Source organism: Manis pentadactyla, chromosome 6, assembly GCF_030020395.1.
Source record: "Manis pentadactyla isolate mManPen7 chromosome 6, mManPen7.hap1, whole genome shotgun sequence".
Classification (NCBI taxonomy): Eukaryota; Metazoa; Chordata; class Mammalia; order Pholidota; family Manidae; genus Manis; species Manis pentadactyla.
In genome coordinates, this window is record NC_080024.1 from 56,459,490 (window position 1) to 56,478,314 (window position 18,825).

An 18,825-nucleotide genomic window follows, 5' to 3' on the forward strand; every position below is an offset into this window, starting at 1 on the left:
AGGGGAGGAGTGGGCAGCTGACGGGTAAAGTGAAAACGTGACATGCTTATGGGGGAACAACAGGAGGGTTAGTTCTGGAGTGAGAGGAGAAGCAACAATCACTGTTTGGCCTATAGTAAAACCACTTCATTCCTATGACTTATAGAACTCTATGTTGTTTTCCACTGTGTCGCTGGTGCCTAAAAGCAACTTGTACATTAAACATATATTTACTGGAGAAATGACTGAATGACAGCCTGGCTTCTTAAAAAGCATTTCCTTTGCTGCAGCAGAGAGTCAGGTCCTGCCCTTTATACATTTGTGATAAGAATGGAAAATCACTAGTGGCATTCAAGCTTGCAATTTATTGGTTTGGTGCAGTCCTAGACCTGCAGGTGGGGGATGAACATAAACTAAATATAAGAAACAGTCTTGGGTTTTAAGAGTTAGACGATCTTTGGAAATATGAGACAGCTACCAACTGTAAAGAGTTGTTTAGAGAGGTCCAGATGGTTGCCCGAAATAGAAGGTTATTGAGAGGTCAAAGGCTATAACATACTTGAAATTTATCAAGAAATAGGAGTCTTTCTCCTCAGCTCCTGTCCTGCAAGCCTGCCTTAAGGTGACTAAGTAGGTGACTTCATAAGTTACAGTGATAGTAATTGTAGCAAGTGGGAAAACCAGAAAACCGGAAAGTTTATTCTGCAAACAATACTGAGTTGCTCTGTGTAAAGTCCTGTATACTGGGAATTAAAGGGACTAAAGAACAAGTATGATATAGTTTCTACTCTTAGTGGAAATTCCAGTCTAATCACTTTTGATTAACCTCGAGAACCAGTATATAGAGTTTTTTAAAAGTATGACAAAGACAAATGAGAATTTTGGCTCAGCCAATTTGTGACCTTGGGCACATCACAAACTTTCCGATTCTCACTTTCCCCATCTGTAAAATGGTATTAATAATTTCTCTCTTAGGATTCTTAAGACAATAACATGAGACAAAGCACATACAGTACATTCGATGGAACACAATGTCCTTTAATAAGGGCCGAAGTGTTGGCTATTCAGACAACTGACGCTTTTTGAAAATTATTCAACAGACTAAATTCAACATTACTCATTTATCTAAGATCATGAGAGGTTAAAATGGAATGATTTTTTAAAAATATAACTTTAAATCAAAAGGTTCTAACCATTTGGGAGCTTCCCTGGTTACCGGGCAGTTGTGAGTTGAGTGCAGAGAGAAAGATCTGAAGAACCGAGCCTAAGAAATAAATCAACACTTTGGAAAGGAATATTACCACATCTGCAGATTACAAAAAGTGGAAGGAAATCAAAATTGCTAATGCAGGCCAAAGACGATTAATTACATTATATCTACCACAGAGCAAAAAGCCAAACAGGAATATGTGCTAACTGGGGTAATCACCTTGCAAACTAATCAGGGCAGGATTTGGGGCATTGTGGAGTCTGTGCAGCCTTCATCTGGGGCCCAAGAAGAGCTGGATTAAGTTTCAAAGGGACAGATGCATCAGAATAGGCACTGTTATTACTGCAAAGCCGTGGTTAGGGACTAGAAGGAATACTTCACAATACTTATCACCTCTGGACACAAAAGATCCTATTGCCTTGGAGAGGGGGGCCACAGTGTCACAGCAAAGCACCAATTCCACTAGGTCTTAAGAAAATAAATTTTATGAAGAAAGGGTGAAAACAAAGAGATTTTGGGCACACTTGGGAAAAATATTTAAATAATTGATTAAAAAAATAACAAGATAAAGGAAGCATAATGTACTCAATGCAAAAAGGGAAGACACATAAGTGAGCAAGGAATTAAAATACATGGCCCTTCTCTGCTAAGAGTATTCAAATAAAAAAGAGAAGATGAAAGCTATCTCTCTTTTCCCCAGTTAAAAAATAATTATAGGCCAAAAGAACAATTCTTTTTCACAGAATACTAGTGATTCACATAAAACAATTCCCTTAAACAGGGAGAAAAAAAAAACTAGCATAGCTCATCAAGTAAGCCTGAGATTTAGAAATGAGTTTTATATCCCTTCTCCTTCCAAATGCAGAAACTCATTAGATTTAAAAGATAATATAGTCAGGTTTAAAAATGAGACAAATGTAAAACACAGTTTGACAGTTCAGAAATAGTCTTAAGATTTCCATTTGAAACAACTTACTGTACTTCTTCATATTGATTTTTTTAGACATAAATGTCTACATCAAATTTGGAATTTCTGTCTACAAACAACTTATTAGCCTTAAAGATCTATATGTTCCATTATATAGAATATAGTCCATTATATAGAATATATTCCATTATATTTGTTTCATCAAACATAAGAGAAAATCACAATGAAAACTACCTGATCAAAAACACTCCTCAGCATTTATATTTCAATTCATTACTATCCATCTTGAGTAGGCAGAATCCTTAAAATAATTAATATCAGTGTTTTTGAACAAATATATATATATATATATATTTTTTTTTTTTGCTAAATCTAATTTGGGTTTTTAGGAATCAATGTCACTAAAACATTTATTCCATTAATTTGTCATTTATGAAATGAAACATTTTCTCATATTTACATTATTCATGGATCCTTATAAACAAATATAAGTTAGTAGTCTATTGAAACAGTGTTACACTGCTTTCCATCTAGTTCTAAGTTGTTCAGAAAGTCCCAAATATGAATTTAAAAAAAAATTCCTTAACACTTTAGACCTTATTTCCCAATATGGAGATAAGCCTCCTGTTTACTTCCCAAGTAGCTATTAAAGTAAATTACAATGAACATTTTTCAGGTATTTTACAGTTTGCAAAATATTTTCCCATTTGTTTTAGCCCTTGGGATAAATCTCTGAAGATGGTATATTTATTTTCCCATATTGCAGATGAAGAAACAAGTTTAGAAGGAATAAAGAATATCACTCAACTAGTAAGTAAGGCCAAGTCAGAGCTCAAAGCCTGCTTACCCAACACTAACTAGAACTTGTGTTTTCCCCATTACATGCCACTGGAGCTATCCAAAAGTATAGTTATCAGGAAATATTTGTAGTGGAGATTATTGAAAAACTAAATATGAGTTCCACTTTGAGGGAAAGTTTACAGAATACTTCAAAAGCAATGGAGGAAAGTGAAATAAGCAAGACAATTATCAACCCATGCTACCTGTATTCCTATATACTTTCCAAAGTGTTTCAAATACATTATGTCTTTTGGGTATTACAGTAATCCATTGAGACATCCTGATAGGCTGATACAACTAATCCTGTCTTACACATGAAGAAACCGAAGACTTGAGGCTCAAAAGTGACAGTTGAAATTGGAATTGGAGTCTTTTATTCCTGGTTCAGTGTTCTTCCACTGGAAGAGTGTTTTTTAAAATATGGTCCCCAGCCCAGAGACCAGTGCATTGCTAATGGCTGCAAAGATAGGACCTTTTTTTTTTTATAACATTTTATGCTATAAGCTCTTACCATTTCTTATTGAGTTAAACTAAGTGACTTATAAAGTCTTCAAATTTGTTGATGTTGTTCTTGTTACCACCAAGTTCTTTATCCACTGGAAAGTGGGACTTTATGGAAATAGTTAAAAGGAGTTTGTCTGCCGAAGTTTATCAGTGTGTCAGAATGCACCACACACCTCATAAACACAAATGTAGAAAAACTCTTCAATTAATCTGTTTCTGCTACATTCCTCCTCAATGTTAAGAGACCTCTTCTTACTGCAAAATTTGTCTGTGTTGCTTCTATGCTGACAGCCCCCAGTGCTCCCCACCTAGGGCTCATAGTTCTCTGAGTTGGTTTGCTTGGAATGAACAATAATGTTTGTAGGAAAATGATGTTGGGCGGGTTTGAGGACAGGAGGAGCTCCTATAGCAATCAACAATGGAAAGGCACTGGTAATGCTAAGTTACATGCAGTCAGAAAATCTAGAGAGAAACAGTTGTTTCTATACATTTGAATCTTGTGTTTTTAAGTTTAATGTCATTTCCAAGTTGCAGTGAATTTAGAAGGGAAGCACTGCAACTGTTTCAGTGCTTGCGCCTCCAGAGGCCTTAATCCTGCCTTGGCTAAGGACATGAAGGCAGTCTTAGTTATGTCACAGGTGAAAAACTGGGAGTTGTTTGCATGTATTTTATGCTTCTTTTAGCTGTTGTTGGGAAATGCAGCCCTCCAATTATTTTCCATTGTAAGTCTTTGCTATAGTGATTAAAAATAGAAAGTAGGAGAGAAGGATATCGTTGCAGTTTGCAGGACATCAAAAATGCACATGCTGCTGAACTGTGCAAGCCACAGGGAACACTTCTCACAGGTGTGCCACTCTGCAGAGGTTATTCATGTGCCTCCAAGTGCAATTCAAGGTGTTGACTTGAGGCTTTAAGGGTCCCCTCCCCTTTCTCTGCACCTTCTGTACCTGGAGATGCCAATACTTACCTGTGTTCCCAACTCTGAAGTGCCAGGCACTGGAAGCTCGGTGTTTTTCACATTGAAGGCTTTAGCTTCTGGAATTTCCTGCCTGTCCCAGTCTGCAAGACCCCACTTTACTGACCTTCAGGGACTCGTGAGATTTATTTTCAGTATAACCTTCACTGATGGGAAGAGACCTTAAGACCCTCATTTTGTAAAAGATAAGCAGTTATCACAACTAATGTTCTTCTGCGTTACAATGATTTAATTTTGCTCGCTTCCTATTTCGATTTCAAACAGGGTTCAGTTTTAAGAATAAGCATACCAGTTTTAAGAATAAGTGCCTGTCCTTAATAGTAAGTGAGAATGCATACCTAGATGTGAAGATACTTAGAATTCTAAAAATATAAAAACAATCAGCTTAATGCTCCTTCTCACACTGGTACCTCAGGTGTGTGGTGCTTACAATAATCCTAAATTCCAAGGTGGTAATAAACACAAACTTGCTCCTTTAGAAAGTGCTAGCATGGTGTGTGGTGTGGTGTGGTGTGGTGTGGTGTGGTGTGGTGTGGTGTGGTGTGGTGTGGTGGTGGTGGTGTGTGTGTGTGTCTCCCGTGAAGTCTCAAACCTACCCTGGGGACAGCATCGGCTTTGGCTGGACGCTGAGATATTTACTCTGGATGATTATGCCAAGACATTAACAGCTGCTGGCTTTAATTATTGATGGAGTTAGTGTCAATCATCAGAGAACCAAAGAATAACATTTTAAATCACCTGGTAAAAAAAAAAAAACAATCTCTGTATAATACAGCGCTTTTTTTGTCATTTCTTACTCTTGAACTTCTCCAGCCAAATAAGTAAATTTCAGAAAACTGCTCTTTTAAAATCATTTTTCCCTTCCCCTTAAATGTTTTTTTTCTAAGCACTCACTCTGCCTTTCAGAACCCAGCACCTTAGCTACGTTTGTACTATTTTCAGAAGATTCCCTACATCAGGGTAAGCAGTGACATGTTTTAGTTTGGAAAACTTAGATATGGAAAGAAATCCGGGGGACCAGGAGCCACCCTCTTCCCCCCACGAGCCTTTCGGATCCGCGCGGAGGCTGCGATGCCTTGTTCGCTGCGGGCCTTCCCGGCCCCGCCAAAAATGCTGAAGCTGTTCGTGTGGTCTTCGAGCCGAAAGCTGGTCACAGGGGAAAAACAAATAGTTGGTCTGAGGATCTCCAAGAAGAGAGTTTCACTGGGGCTTGACTAATATTTGAGAGATCGGCCCCACCGCGGCGCTTGGCATCCCGGTTTGGGGACCTCTGCTGTTTCCAGGAATTTTTTTTTCAGGGGCCGGAGCCCCGAGGCCGAGGACCGCGGTCTGGACGCAGCCTCCTCTCCCCCGCTGTGCGCGCCCCCCTGGAAAGGCGGGATTTAAAGGCGATGCTGAGCGAGGCTCCGCAGTGTCAACGAGCCTCCCAGCGCTCCCGCCTCATTCGCCCTAGTGTGTGCGCTTCGCAAGTCCCTGCCTGGTGAACCGTCTCCAGCTCCGGCGCTCTGCAGCGGCGCCGGCGCGTCCAAGCCCGGGGTCCTCGGCCAGGCCGGCGCGCCCCGCGGGCCCAGGCACACGCCCCTCACCTGGGTGAGGCGGGGTGCGCAGGCGCTCAGCGCTGGGGCCGCGGCCGGCAGCCTCAGCCCCGCGCCCGCCAAACTCGGACAGTTCCGGGGCCGCCGCCGCTGCCGGCGCCCGGGGTGCAGCAGATCGCGGGGGAGCGTCTGCGCGGAGCTCAGCACAGCCCCGGCGGGACCGCCGCAGCCGCCGGAGCGCGAGCAACAGCTTCCCGGCTGGAGGAGCCACTGCCCCACGCGCCAACGCCCCGCGCGCCGAGGTAAGCCCCAGCCCAACGACCGCCGGACCGCACCGCCTTGCCGCCCGGTCCCCGCCCGCCTCCTCCGGACGAGCGGGCACCTGGGCGCGCCGCCCGAGGGAATGGCCGGGAGCCCCCCTGCGGATAGAGTTCGCACTTTGTCCCGAGGTCCCACTTGTAGAGGAGGATGCCCAGCCGCCGCTTGCCTCGGCTGTAGCGCGAGCCCTTGGAGTTAGGAGTGGGTCGTGGAAGCCAGAGTGGACGAGTCCCCAGTGTGGGCTCGTGGGCTCTGATTTCCAAGGACAGTGGGAGGATGGGGAAGGGGACAGGACAAGGAGAGTGCTCCTCTGTGGCTAGCCGCAGTGCCTTCGCCGCCTGGCTGGAAAGTTTGGGGGCTGGACATCTCTCTTCATTAGAGGGAAATGGGTAGTTTGGGGACGCAGGTGTGGGCGGAAGATAGCAATCGAAGCTTGGAGTCCTAAGAGAATTCAGCGGAACAAAGGTGAAAATGGGGTGGTGAGACAGAAAGAAGGTCTCTAAAGTTTGCACTTGCTGGGAGCCCTAAGCGGGGTGCCTCGGCTAGGCTACCAGGCGCTGGGTGAAGGTATCAGCGCGGAATGGGAGGACACTGTGTAACTGCGGAAGGGGCAAGGAGAAGGGGAGGGGAGGGCCATCTGCTTTCGCCACCGTTATTTGCGGGGGCCTGTGGGGGAAAAAGGAGAGCTGGCAGGACCACGCTTCCCCAGGTTCTGGAGGTCAAACAGTTTTTATGGTGAACCTGGACTAGGGTATTGTAGGTCCTCAAGGAAAATAAATTACCATGCCCCCCGCCTCCCCTCCCTGTCCCCATGAGTTCAAAATAAACCCAGTTTTGGAATGTTCTCAAAAGTTCTTGGATTAGGGAATGCCGTCTACATTTAAACTTTGTTAAGATGTACTAAGAGAAGCTCAAGTAGAAGAAATGAAACAATTGTGTTGCAGGGTCCAGCCTCAAGGTTGGAAACAGTGCATGAAGTGTCAGAACAATGAATGAAGCTGTAGGGAATTAATGTATCAAATTAAAAAGACAGCTTTTCATAAAGTCAGTATGCCACAGATAAAGTTAAATGTTTTAGCAAAAGAGCCCCCTTAAATATTTCAGAGGCGGATTTCACCGGTTTTCAGAGTCATTCCATCTTATTTTGATGCCATATGTGCATTGAGCATGTGCCACCCTTTCCCTGTAATACACAAGTGCTCTTAAAGCAAAATACTCATTGCAAGTTGTGTTGTTAATTGAGGTTTTCAAGGTGAAGAAATTGTTTATTTGGTTAGAATGTTGTTAAGTAGTTCAGATTCTGTACTCCCATAACTCAAGTATATGTAGATTTATAATATATACTTCTACTCATTTCCAAAAATGATTTGAGGAAGCTTGGAATGAAAACCACAAATCAAATAGCTATTCTTGTAGATCTCCTTGACCTGTCTTGGATGCATTTGTAGTAAAATGCGTTTGAGAAGGTGAATTCTCCTAACAAAGGAGAAACCATTGTCCTCTGGAATCAACCTAGTGATATACATGTTTTGCAGTATAATTCTTTATGTACTTAATTTGCCTTGTATTATTTTACATTATGTAAGTAATGAGCCCTTTATAGAAGTTTAAGAACCATTAAGTAGCTATATTAAAGAAAACAATGTTGATATTTTATAGCATTTTACCAATATACAGATTAACAGAGCAAAATGAGAACAGTGGATTTAATGTATCCTTCTTGAACCGAGGCAGGTATCTCCTCTACAGTCAAACAAGAGGGGGAACTGTCATTAGTACTTGTCACCCAAACACGGCCCATTGGATCTGTCAGCAGTTGGAGGATGACTACAAAGTATAACTGTTCATGAGAATCAATCAAGGTATAGCAGGTGTTCTCAGCATTCGTTTTCTCAGGCTAGTAACCTGGCTCAGAGAGGAAAAAAAAATCCTGCCAAACAAACGCAACTCTAAAAGGCGAAATGTCTATATAGAATAATGCTGTGTGGAGCTTCCACTATGGAAGAGATGAGAATCTTAAAATTCTAGGACTGCCCCCCTTTAGATTTTTTCTTCTAGCTGAGTTTGAAGATACCATTACTTGATTTTAAACCGCAACAATTTATCTTTAAAAATACTAGCACTTAGTTTACTTCTCATAGAAGTGACTGCTTGCTTCATTTGGGGAAATCTTTGTTCACAGAAATAAAAAGCAAAATTGGCTTTCTGCTGTTCTTATATGATCCCATGTCTTCAAAGATCTAAGGAACAGTGAGCATGTTGGTCCCAATTTCACACTGCTTTTTATTTGTTTCTGGGTTTTTACTGTGACCCCTTCCTCCCACCCTTTCACTATCTGTTTTGCCACCTCCCCCACTACTGTGTTCCCCATGTGTCTCAGTATAGTCTTTTTATCCTACCTTTTTTTATTCTGCAGATTTCTCTTGGTCCTCTTTTCTTTATAGATTATCTTTTTTCTCTTCTTGCATGTTACTTTTTATTCAGTGGCGTCCTTTTATTAGAGCTAGATTATTTCCCTTACAGTGGCATCCCTATCTCTGTTTTCCCTCCTAAATTTCATAGTGACATTTTGAACCACTTATGAGATGGCTTCGTATTAATTACTCAGGTACCTCAAATCTAACAGGTCTAAACACTAATCAAACATCTTTCTCCTTACATAAATAGGAGTCACTGTCAGTTTCCATATTTCTCCCACTCACACAGGGCCTTCCCAGTATCTTTGCCTTCCATGGAGTCCAGCTCACAATGCCTTATGTCTGCTTCTCCACCTTTTTGTTCCCACGGTGACTACTGTCTTGTCTTTTTTCAGACTCTTCTTATCTCTTTCTAGAGACTACTGTCATGTCTTCCTGACTAGTTTCCCAGCTGTAGTCTCTTTCATTTTCAAGCCATTTTACACTTGGTTTGCAGAATAAGCTTCTTAAATTAGAGCCAAGCTTAGTCACTGGCTAATAAACTTTTCCCCATGGCCTTACCACATGACATATAAACCTCTTCTCTGACAGTTAAGACCCTTTGAAGTCCAGGCCCAAAGTAACTCCATATTTTTTACTTTGATCTCATGGATTCATTCACTCATTTAGTAATTTATTCAATGGATATTAGAGTGCCTGCTACATGCCAGGCACAGCTGTAGGTAATAATTTTAGAAGTGCCTAATGTATAAGCTCAGTGATATGCTTCAAATTTTATTTTGCAATGGTGGAATCCACTGTTAAAGTATAATATTACGTGGTTGAAATGGGGCCCCAGCAATCCCATCAGCTCCCCTATCTACCCTTAGTAGTCCCTGAGGTATCCTCACAGAGTGACAAGTCTTCTTGAAACAATCTGAAACCACTGCTCTAGGCTGAAGGCAGCGTTCCCTCAGAGCACAGCTTATCTCCTGCTCCACATCTTTGCTTACGCACTTCCCTCTGCGAGAACAGGCTTCTCACTTCCCGTAACCACCTCCACCTGTCAGAGGGTACATTTGCTACATGCCTCCTTGATCTCTTTCTGAACTCCAGTGCTTGCTCCTCCAAACTCAGTTTTTCCTCCTGTAAACCCTGTTCTGCTTTGCTTGACCTCTTCTGGGAGCACAAGTCCTGTCTGTCTTGCATGTTTGAGCTTTTTGCCTCCTCCCCCGAGGGCCCTGCACCAACCGTGCCTAACTTCAGGCCTCATTTCCTGAAATGCACAGCCCAGGGCTGGGCATATCATACAGGCGTCAACAAATATATTAGTCACATTGAGTTCTACCTAGTTCTCTAGTCCCACGTTCTGCCTGTAAGAGCTGTTTGTTAGTTTTTTTTAACCTCTTAGTTTGGTTCTTATAGTAGAGACAGTGCTTCTCAAACTTGAATGTGCATCTAAATCATGAGATTTTATTAAAATGCAGATCCTGATTCAGCAGGTTAGGAATGAGGCCTGAGATACTGCATTTCAAACAAGTTCCTGCTGATCCATGACCTACACTTAAAGTAGCAAGGTAATAGATGGTATTTCACTGGTTTGGCAGTTTCTGGCAGCCCCTGCCTGTCTGCCTGGTGATCTGTGTACAGTTAGTAGTGTTTGCTTTGCTTTCTATTTCGAAAGGACTTTAGGCCTCAACATGCTTAGCAGGATGGAGGGTATGGCGATTCCCTTGTATTTTCCCCCTATTTTGCCAGTACAGTATTGCAATGGCTAGATCTCCCTACTGCATTTTTCTCTAGTCAGTTCTACTGCTTTGTTATATATTTCTTCTCATTTTCAGATTGTGGTACTTCTTCTCTGCGAATGTTTTTTCTTTCCTTTTTGCTCTCTCTGGTTCTTGAAATTCCCTTCAGATGCCTTCCTTGGCTGACTCTCTGCCCCAACTGTTTTACTACTGCTTCCAAAATTTTTCTGTGAAAGGAGCACTGAAGTAGGGTGCAGGAGACTCCAGCTCTCGTTCTCTGCCTGTGCTGTGAGTGTGAGGGGGTTGGGCAAAGCGGTTTCTGGGCCCTGCACCTGTGACTGGAGGGTGTGGATTAGAGGACTTCCTGGGTCTGCGGCAACACAAGACACTTGCTGGGCTCTACACATCAAGACGGCAGGGATGTCTGATGATACTAGTATTCATGTGTGCCCCCATCTACTGTTTCTGTGCTAGATAAACTGTCTCACGTCAGAGTTTCAGCCCTGGGCTGGTTCATTATGGATTCGGTGGGACTAAGAAATGACAAAGGAATGTTCTTGGGCTAAAAGGGTTTATATACTCTGCTTTATTTTTAATAGCAGTAGGCCAACACTCGAGCCACATCTACATCCAACTATCTCTGCCTCTGCCCAGAACACTGGGTGGAGCTCTTTATATAGTGACTCAGTCAGTAATAGCTCATTGCCTACAGGTGTGGAAGCATTCACCTAGCAGCAGGCCAATTACATCATCAAGTTGTTTAGGGTCAGGTGAGGATCCTGGTCATAGGAGCTTCCATGTTCCCCACATAAACAATTTGAACTTGTGTTCTTACACTACTCAGAGAAAGATTCATATGTCTTAAGAAAACAGCCATTCCTTGGCATTTGCCAATCCAGTCGTTTTTCAACCCTGGATTCATGGCAAAATCATTTCAGGGTTTAAAAAAATAGTGATGGCCTTAAACTTATCCCTAGGGAATGATTTATCAGTATTTAAGAAATCTCTCCAGGTGATTCTGATTTTCAGCCTGGGTGGAGAACTGCAGTACCTGGGCTGTAAAGGCAGTGGGCAGTGGAGAGTGGTGTTTAAAAACAGAGCATGGTGCTGAGTCAGACCCTGGCCTTGCTTTCAGATCTTGGACAGGGTCTCAACTGCTTCATCTGTGAAATGGGTTGACTGGGTTATTGTGAGGAATATGTTAGAGCCATCTGTGGAAAACTGTGCATATTGTGGTTGAGAAAGAGTGGTTGTTTATCAGGATAATCATGCTATTACTACAATTAATATCCCCTGAATTAAGGATCATTTTGCCTGAGCAGAGTTAATGTCTACCCCACCCCCTATTCACAGTAAGATCACTTTGAAAGTAAATTCATGGGCATATTTTTTGGAAGACAGTGAAAAAATACAGGAAAGAGCAAATATATTAATAAAAAACTGATCACTCTTATTTTTGATCCATTTGTTGCCATATCAGCTTTATGATCCCATAAATAGCAGAAATGGATTAAAGTACATATAAATTGATACAAAAAGATGACCAGGCTTTCCTACCTACTTCATGAAAAATGACTTAGCTCTTTATTAAAGACAGTTCTATCATCAACAAATAGAAAGGATTGAAATTCATGGGCTTAAGAGAGCATTTTATTTTGGAAATAAATATTAATATACTGAGCACTTACATTTCTGAGTTTATGAGGGAAATGGAATTTAAAAATAAAAAAAACACACACAGAAAGATATCCTGTCCTATGCAGCCTAAAGCTAATCAACTTTTTCTTCTCTTTTTGGCTAAGATTCTGGAATAGCCATTATGCTATTATTGCTATCTTTCTATCAGCAAGGCAAAGATTGGATAAATGGACATAACCAATATTAACTGAGGGCCTGCATTCCTTATTTTTCTGTACCAATCTGAAAATAAATAACAGGGGTGCTCAGCAATTCTGGTGGGCCTGGCATAGATACTCAATCATGAATATCAGGGATTGCTGTGCTGATGGCCTTGGTATTAGAAAGAACTGTAGGTGGGTTACTGTTTCTCACCTTTTTCTTTTGGAATAAAATGTTTCAACTCTGCATTATTTACTTTCTGATGAGAGGGAGTATTTTTCATTTAAATCTTCACTAATGTTTATTTCTATGTTGTGATGTGTGCTTTTATTTTTATAACACAATTAAGAAGATACTATGAAATTTAAAAGGAATTTTTGAGCTACACTAAGAAAAGACTCCTTGTGAGTGACAGTTTATTAATTCCTTTTAAATCTTTGCTTTAATATACTTGTGTTAAAATTGTGTAAAATTCTACAGAGAGCTGTGATTTTTGATGTGTATTAGTTAAAGTGGTCAGTCTGCTGGTTAGTGTATTCTGTAAGGTTTTCAGAGTTCAGAGACCTGGACTCAGTAAGCTTATGCTAGTTGCAAACCAGGTTTCAGATTCTAATTTATCTCAGGCTTAATAGGTTGCTATTTCTGTGAAATATTTGTTAGGGATATAGAAATGACTGCTATTCTGTCAAAGAAAATCATTGTGTCTTTAGGTATAAAAGGGATCTTTGTGAAAAATCCTCATTGATAAATTAGAGAATTGAGACCCAGAGAATCTAGAATATTTAAAATTTGAGCCTGGGGAAATTAAACATTACAGTAAGGGTGGAAAAGTTCTACTGGTGCTAACACTGGAATTTAAATTTCACATAGAAATTATGTAGACTCCATGATGTCCTTAGATGTGATACTTTATAGGTAGTAAAACTTTTCTTCACAGTCTTGAGAGAGAGATATTAGTTTATATGTTATGAAAAATATAATGCTGAGAATAAGAATACAAAGCATAAAATGCCATTTTTTTGTGTTTAAGCAAACATACTTGTCTATAAGTTGATTTTATATATAAAAATATATGCATTTTATTTTGGAAATAAATATTAATGTACTAAGCTATAAATATATATATATGAGATATCTGTTTATTTAAATAACTGGTCATTGCTCATGGTCTTAGTACTGAAAGTGCTGTGTTACATTATTGTAAATGGGCAGTGGCATAGACTAATGGTGAGTTGCTGCTCTGGAGTCAGACTTTGTGGGTGCAAATTTCATCTCTTCCACTTGTTAGCTGTGTGACTTTGACCAAGTTACTCAATATCTCTGTGCTTTAATTTCCCAAGTCTAAGAAACAATGAAGGAAATTTTCATGGGTTTGTTGTCAGGTAAAATAAGATAACGCTTGTAACATACTTAGCAAAACTCTTGGCCCTTACAGCACTTATAAAGGTAGCCATTAGTATACATTATACAGTTTAATAATTAATAACATATACCTCATACACTGATTTCTTTGCCAGGAGAATTTTTGCAACTCTGATTTTTGAGTCTTCAGTTTGAAACTTACTGTGTATTTTTCACTTACATATTCTTATTTTCTCATCTACCTTTCCTTGTTTATTTTAAGGAGAACAATGAAAGGAGAGGGAGAATAGAGGTGTGGAATTGTAAACACTTCAAGGACTCTTGAAAGTTTGTAACCATGTGAAGCACAGGCAAGTTTTTAATAACAAAACCTATAACATGGGCCCTGGGATTTTTGGAAAAACCAAGTGGCTTAAAACATAGCTTCTGCATAAATGTGCTTTCTGACTTGGTATGCATGTGTAAAGCTGGAATGTTTGGATGTGACCCAAATCAGACAGTGATCCGGGTATGGGAGTCAGCTTATGTAACCCGGATCTGTGTAACCAGAGCAGACTCATTCAAGGACAGTCTGGTCAGGCACCTGGACTGTAGTTGAATAGTCACCTAGTCCTCCTGAGTTCACAGGCATTCTTTTAATACCTGAATTGGATTTTCTCAGTTGGAATTTAGACGACAAAATAATTAGCAAGAAAAAGATGTAATTGGTGAACTATATGTAAAATTACCATAGAGTTTAAATCCACATATACCTAATTACTACATGTATGATTCTTAACGGTCAGTCTCACTTGCACAGGAATAAAATTGTCAAGTCTTAGAATGTGGAGGTAAAAATTTAGTCTTGTTCCTTTTTTGCACAGCCTTCTCCTTGTGTCCTGTGATGTGGTCACTAGGCTTGTCCTGTAAATGTCTGTAGCACAGTAATTGCTTGACTTTAGCATGTCAAAAGAATCTCTGGAGAGCTTGTAAAGAATGCAGATTCCTGGAATTTATCATTGAAGTTTTTGACTCATCAGGTCTGAGGTAGGACCCACTGGTCTAAATATTTTGTAAGTATTTCAGTTATTTCACCCTCAGAAATTAGTACTAGCTCTCTAAACTAGTTCTCAACTCAGGGAGCATGTCAGAATTACTGTGGTTCTTAGTAAAAGCCCAGTGAAATATGCCAAGCTCAGTGGCTCCATGCTGCCTGAACCAAGGAACAAGTGTGTTCCTTAAGCTGCTCTGAGTCAGCCACGAGGAGTCTGTCCTGTGTGAATTCTAGAGAGCAGGCTGTGTTCTCTCACTGCCTACCCACTTGTCTTGACCGAGGGGTCTAGCCCACCATGGTTCTCCATGGTAGTGGATGCTGCTGGCCACCTGCCTCGGTGTCCCTCTGAGCTCACTCGTGATATTCAGATTCCAAGGCCCAAACCTAAATCTACAAAACCTGGAAGGAGGTGGTGGGAGGTGAGGTCTTAGAGGCAGAATTTTTTCCTGGCTCCCCAGATGTTAGGCTTTGATGAAGTTCCCCAGCCAGTGCTCTGTAGAGCTTTGCATTTTCCCGAATGACTCACAGTTTGGACAATGAGGGTGGCTGTAACCACATTGACTGCAGTGACCATGTGGCCGGTACAGGGACCACCATGGCTACTGAATGTCGGCAGTGTCTCTTCCCTTTCACGTCTCCAGGCTTCTCTCTCCTCTGCATCCTGGGAACAGCCTTTCTCCTGCCTTGTGGTTTTATGGTTGGAAACACAGGCTCCTTTCTCGCTGGTCTCTTCCTGGCTTCCCTTTTCCACAGCTGCCAAGTGGAGACCCAAATAACACTGCCAGACATACAGATGTGGTGGCGCACATTCAAACTGTTGCTGTCCTGGCAGAGAGACCCCTTTAAGCCCTTTCAAATCCTTGAAGTATTTCTTGCCTCCCTGCATATAGCTTATATAAACAAGGTTTAAATTTGTCAAGAATTTCACAGGTTCTCAGATCTGTTGTCTTTCTCTCACATTGCATTGGAAAAGAAACACTATAATATACTGTTAGCTGGCATGGGGAAAAGGCAACTTAATCTTTAGAAATATTTAATTTCTTGAAATCATGTTTCTGAATTATCAAGAATTCTAGCAAGGAAAATTGTTTACCATATATGTAACAGTTTTGAGTTTTCAGCATGTATACCACAATAGACCCATTTAAAAATGCAAATTAGATAATGTTTTTGTGTTGCTATATAAAATAATTTAAAAAGACATTAAAAAGGATTGAATATTATGAACAACTATGTCACTGATTATTTTAAAATCCAGCAATGGTGATGTCTTATTAAATAGCCCTTTGCTTTCTGTAAAACCTCCGAGACCAATTGAAGGTAAGGTGGCATAAAAGTCGACAGTTGAGCATCCCCTCATTGTAAGGTCCTGTTCTGATGGAACCCTACGTTCAGCCTGACTCAGCCCTCCTAGATGTCAGCTTCTTTTCTCAACACTAAGGAAGGCTCACTGGGAACTGAAGAGGCATTGGTAAAGGTGGGTGATTGGCCAAAAGGTATACCTGTCTGGAAAATGATAACACCAATTAAACTAAATGTGAAAGGGAATTATGCATGTAGGAGATAGCAATGTCAGGCCTTACCAATCTCAAGAGATCATTATTGGTTACCATTTATTTTCTAACATTAGGAAAAAAGATTAAAAGGCAACAACTGAACTGTTCCATGGGGCAAATAATGATGCTTGTTTGAGAGGCTCTCCACAGGATGTATTTTTAATAGTCTCTGGGGCCTTTGCTTAGTTGGGAAGGTCATACCACTCCACTGGCCTCTCTGACGAACCCTCTTCTTGGGTTCTGTGAAGTCTGGTGACCACGAGGAAGTGCACACCAGGAGAGTGATTTCAGCCTCGGTGGGAGCCACGCTCAGCAGCCCCGCCTGAGGAAGGACACGAAGCGGCAGCCTTGTGATGCTTCCCACCCCCATGCCTCACCATCTGGCGCCAGATAAGATGGCTTTGAACAGACATGGAAGCTTCCTGGAAACACTTGAAGGGATGACATGTGGACAGAAAAATAGTTTGTTTTTTTCTGAAGTTCCAGCAGGCATGACCAGATTCAGTAGGTGGGATTGTAGGGAGGCAAATTTCAGCTCGCTATGAGAGAGGACTTCCCAATGATTCACCCTGTCCAGTAACGGTCTTCAGAGTTCATGCTTGCTCTGGGTGCAAATATGTGACACGTGAGAGGATCAGCCACCAGAAACAACATGGAAGGAATTCCATGGTTGAGTGGAAGTTCGGCTTGGCTGATCACTACAGTCTGTTGCTTTCTTGGCGTTATCTATAAAATAATTTGAGAGGTGACTGTAGGCAGGGGAGAAGGACATCTAAGAAAAAAGATAGTGAAGAGATAGGTGCTCCTCGACTCCTTCAAAGATGAAAGAATAATTACTTCATCATTTTCCCCAGCTTTTTAAGCACATTACATTATTGAGCACCTACTATGTGCCAGAACAGAGTATCATCTCACTGAACAACCAAAAGGCACAAAGCCCAGTGTGGCACCCTTAGTGAGAATTCTGCAGTTGTTTCCCTGCATCTTCGGTGACTTACCCCAGGCTGCTCTGCATGCCTATCATATCAGAGCTAAACTCCTTGGTAATCTTTCCTTTTCATGTCACTTTTTCTGTTTCCCCTATGTCCTTGCAATAATAGATTGTAATGATCAGTTTATATTGATTTTTCTCACTAACTGCATGCTCTTTGCAAGCAGACTCTTTGACTTATTCATCAAGTTAGTGACTTTTCAAGTATCTGGCAAATAGTGAAAGCTAATGTGTGTTGATTATTTGAGTACTTCTCCCATCACACCCCTCACCCCCAACTCAAAAGAAAGAGCTGGGATGACTTTTATCATTAAGTTAAGGAAAAATAACAGAATATTTTCTTTCCTCCTAACCCTACATTCCAATCCTAATCACATCCTAACTACCTATTCCATTCATTCTATTGCAGGGGAAGTGGGGAAGGTAGTGCAGAGGATGAGGTGGAAAAAAAATCTCCAAAATTAGATAAGGAAAAACCACCTGTTGCACAACTCCTTCATCAACCCAACTAGATGCATTTCCTTCAGCAGCACTAGAGGCAAGATGAAGAAGAAATCCTGCTCCTTCTGTTAACTACTCTGTGACCCAAAACTTGTCCTGTGACCATGCCGCTGTTTCTTCTCTGTCCAATGAAAGTGTCCAGACAGTTTTCAGGGGGCTCATCTGAATGAGCTCGTCTGAAATAGTGCAGCTCACAACCTATTTTCCCTTCCAAGGTTTCCTAGAGTCCTTGTCCTCTACAAAGTACCATTCTAGAAAACCAAGAATCCACAACAGTGATGATGAGAAATAATGTTGGGAGGTAACATTGGGATAAAACTGTATTCTTTGTGATCTGACAGATCAGGACTGAGTCCCTTTTGTGTGGCCTTGGGTGAATTATAAACCTTTCCCAGCTAAAGATTCATCTTCTTTAAGTAAGTGGACATAATATTCTGCATCTCCTAAGATTGCAAGGGCTTAATAAGATAATGTATATGAAGTGCTTATCCTGTCCCAGAAACATAGTAAGCACTTGGAAAATGATAAGCTGTTATTATTTGCATGCAGTCTGCCTGCCTTCCTCTTTCCTCCAACTCCTGAAAGACACCCACACACAAGTCCTGGAGGAGTGTTCTTGGCATTGTTTTTATTGTGCTCGCTGATATCTCTCTTCCATCTAGAATTAGTAGAGGACAGTCAAGGCCCCTTCCTGCTGAGGCATTCTGCTCCTGTATGCACAAAGGCCAAAAGAACAAACCATTTCACAGTGAGTGATTTGGGATATATTTACCTTAACATTTGCACAGAGGACATGAATGTTACTGAGGTGACACTGGAAGTGGGTGTGGGGTCGCCTGTCTTGATATCATATAATGTATCACACCCAGGTCAAGATTCCTTTATTTTTAAAGGCTTTGCTGAGCAACAGTGACACAGCAGCTCCTGAGCTGACAGTAAATAGACACCTTATAAAAATTTATGAAGTTCAGGTTGTAAAGAACAAACTGCACATACCAAGCAGTAGCATTTCTTATTAAAATAATTTCATCTTTATGTCCGTTGTGTCCATATCGCCTGTAATAGAAGCTAGTGCTATGCTAGGCACCTCAACAGCCTGTGAACTTTTA

General features: G+C 41.2%; 1 protein-coding gene across 4 annotated transcripts in view; it reads left to right on the forward strand.

Moving 5' to 3' along the window:
• The first annotated feature begins 5,361 nt into the window (after positions 1-5,361).
• ZNF385B (zinc finger protein 385B) overlaps positions 5,362-18,825 on the forward strand; it is a 427,842-nt gene continuing 414,378 nt past the window's right edge. For 2 of the 4 annotated variants that reach the window (XM_036879436.2, XM_057503828.1), the window contains exon 1: positions 5,362-6,274. The gene's annotated coding sequence lies outside the window, so the exon portion shown is untranslated. The remainder of the gene's footprint in view (positions 6,275-18,825) is intronic. The other 2 variants (XM_036879434.2, XM_036879435.2) reach the window with 2 other exon arrangements.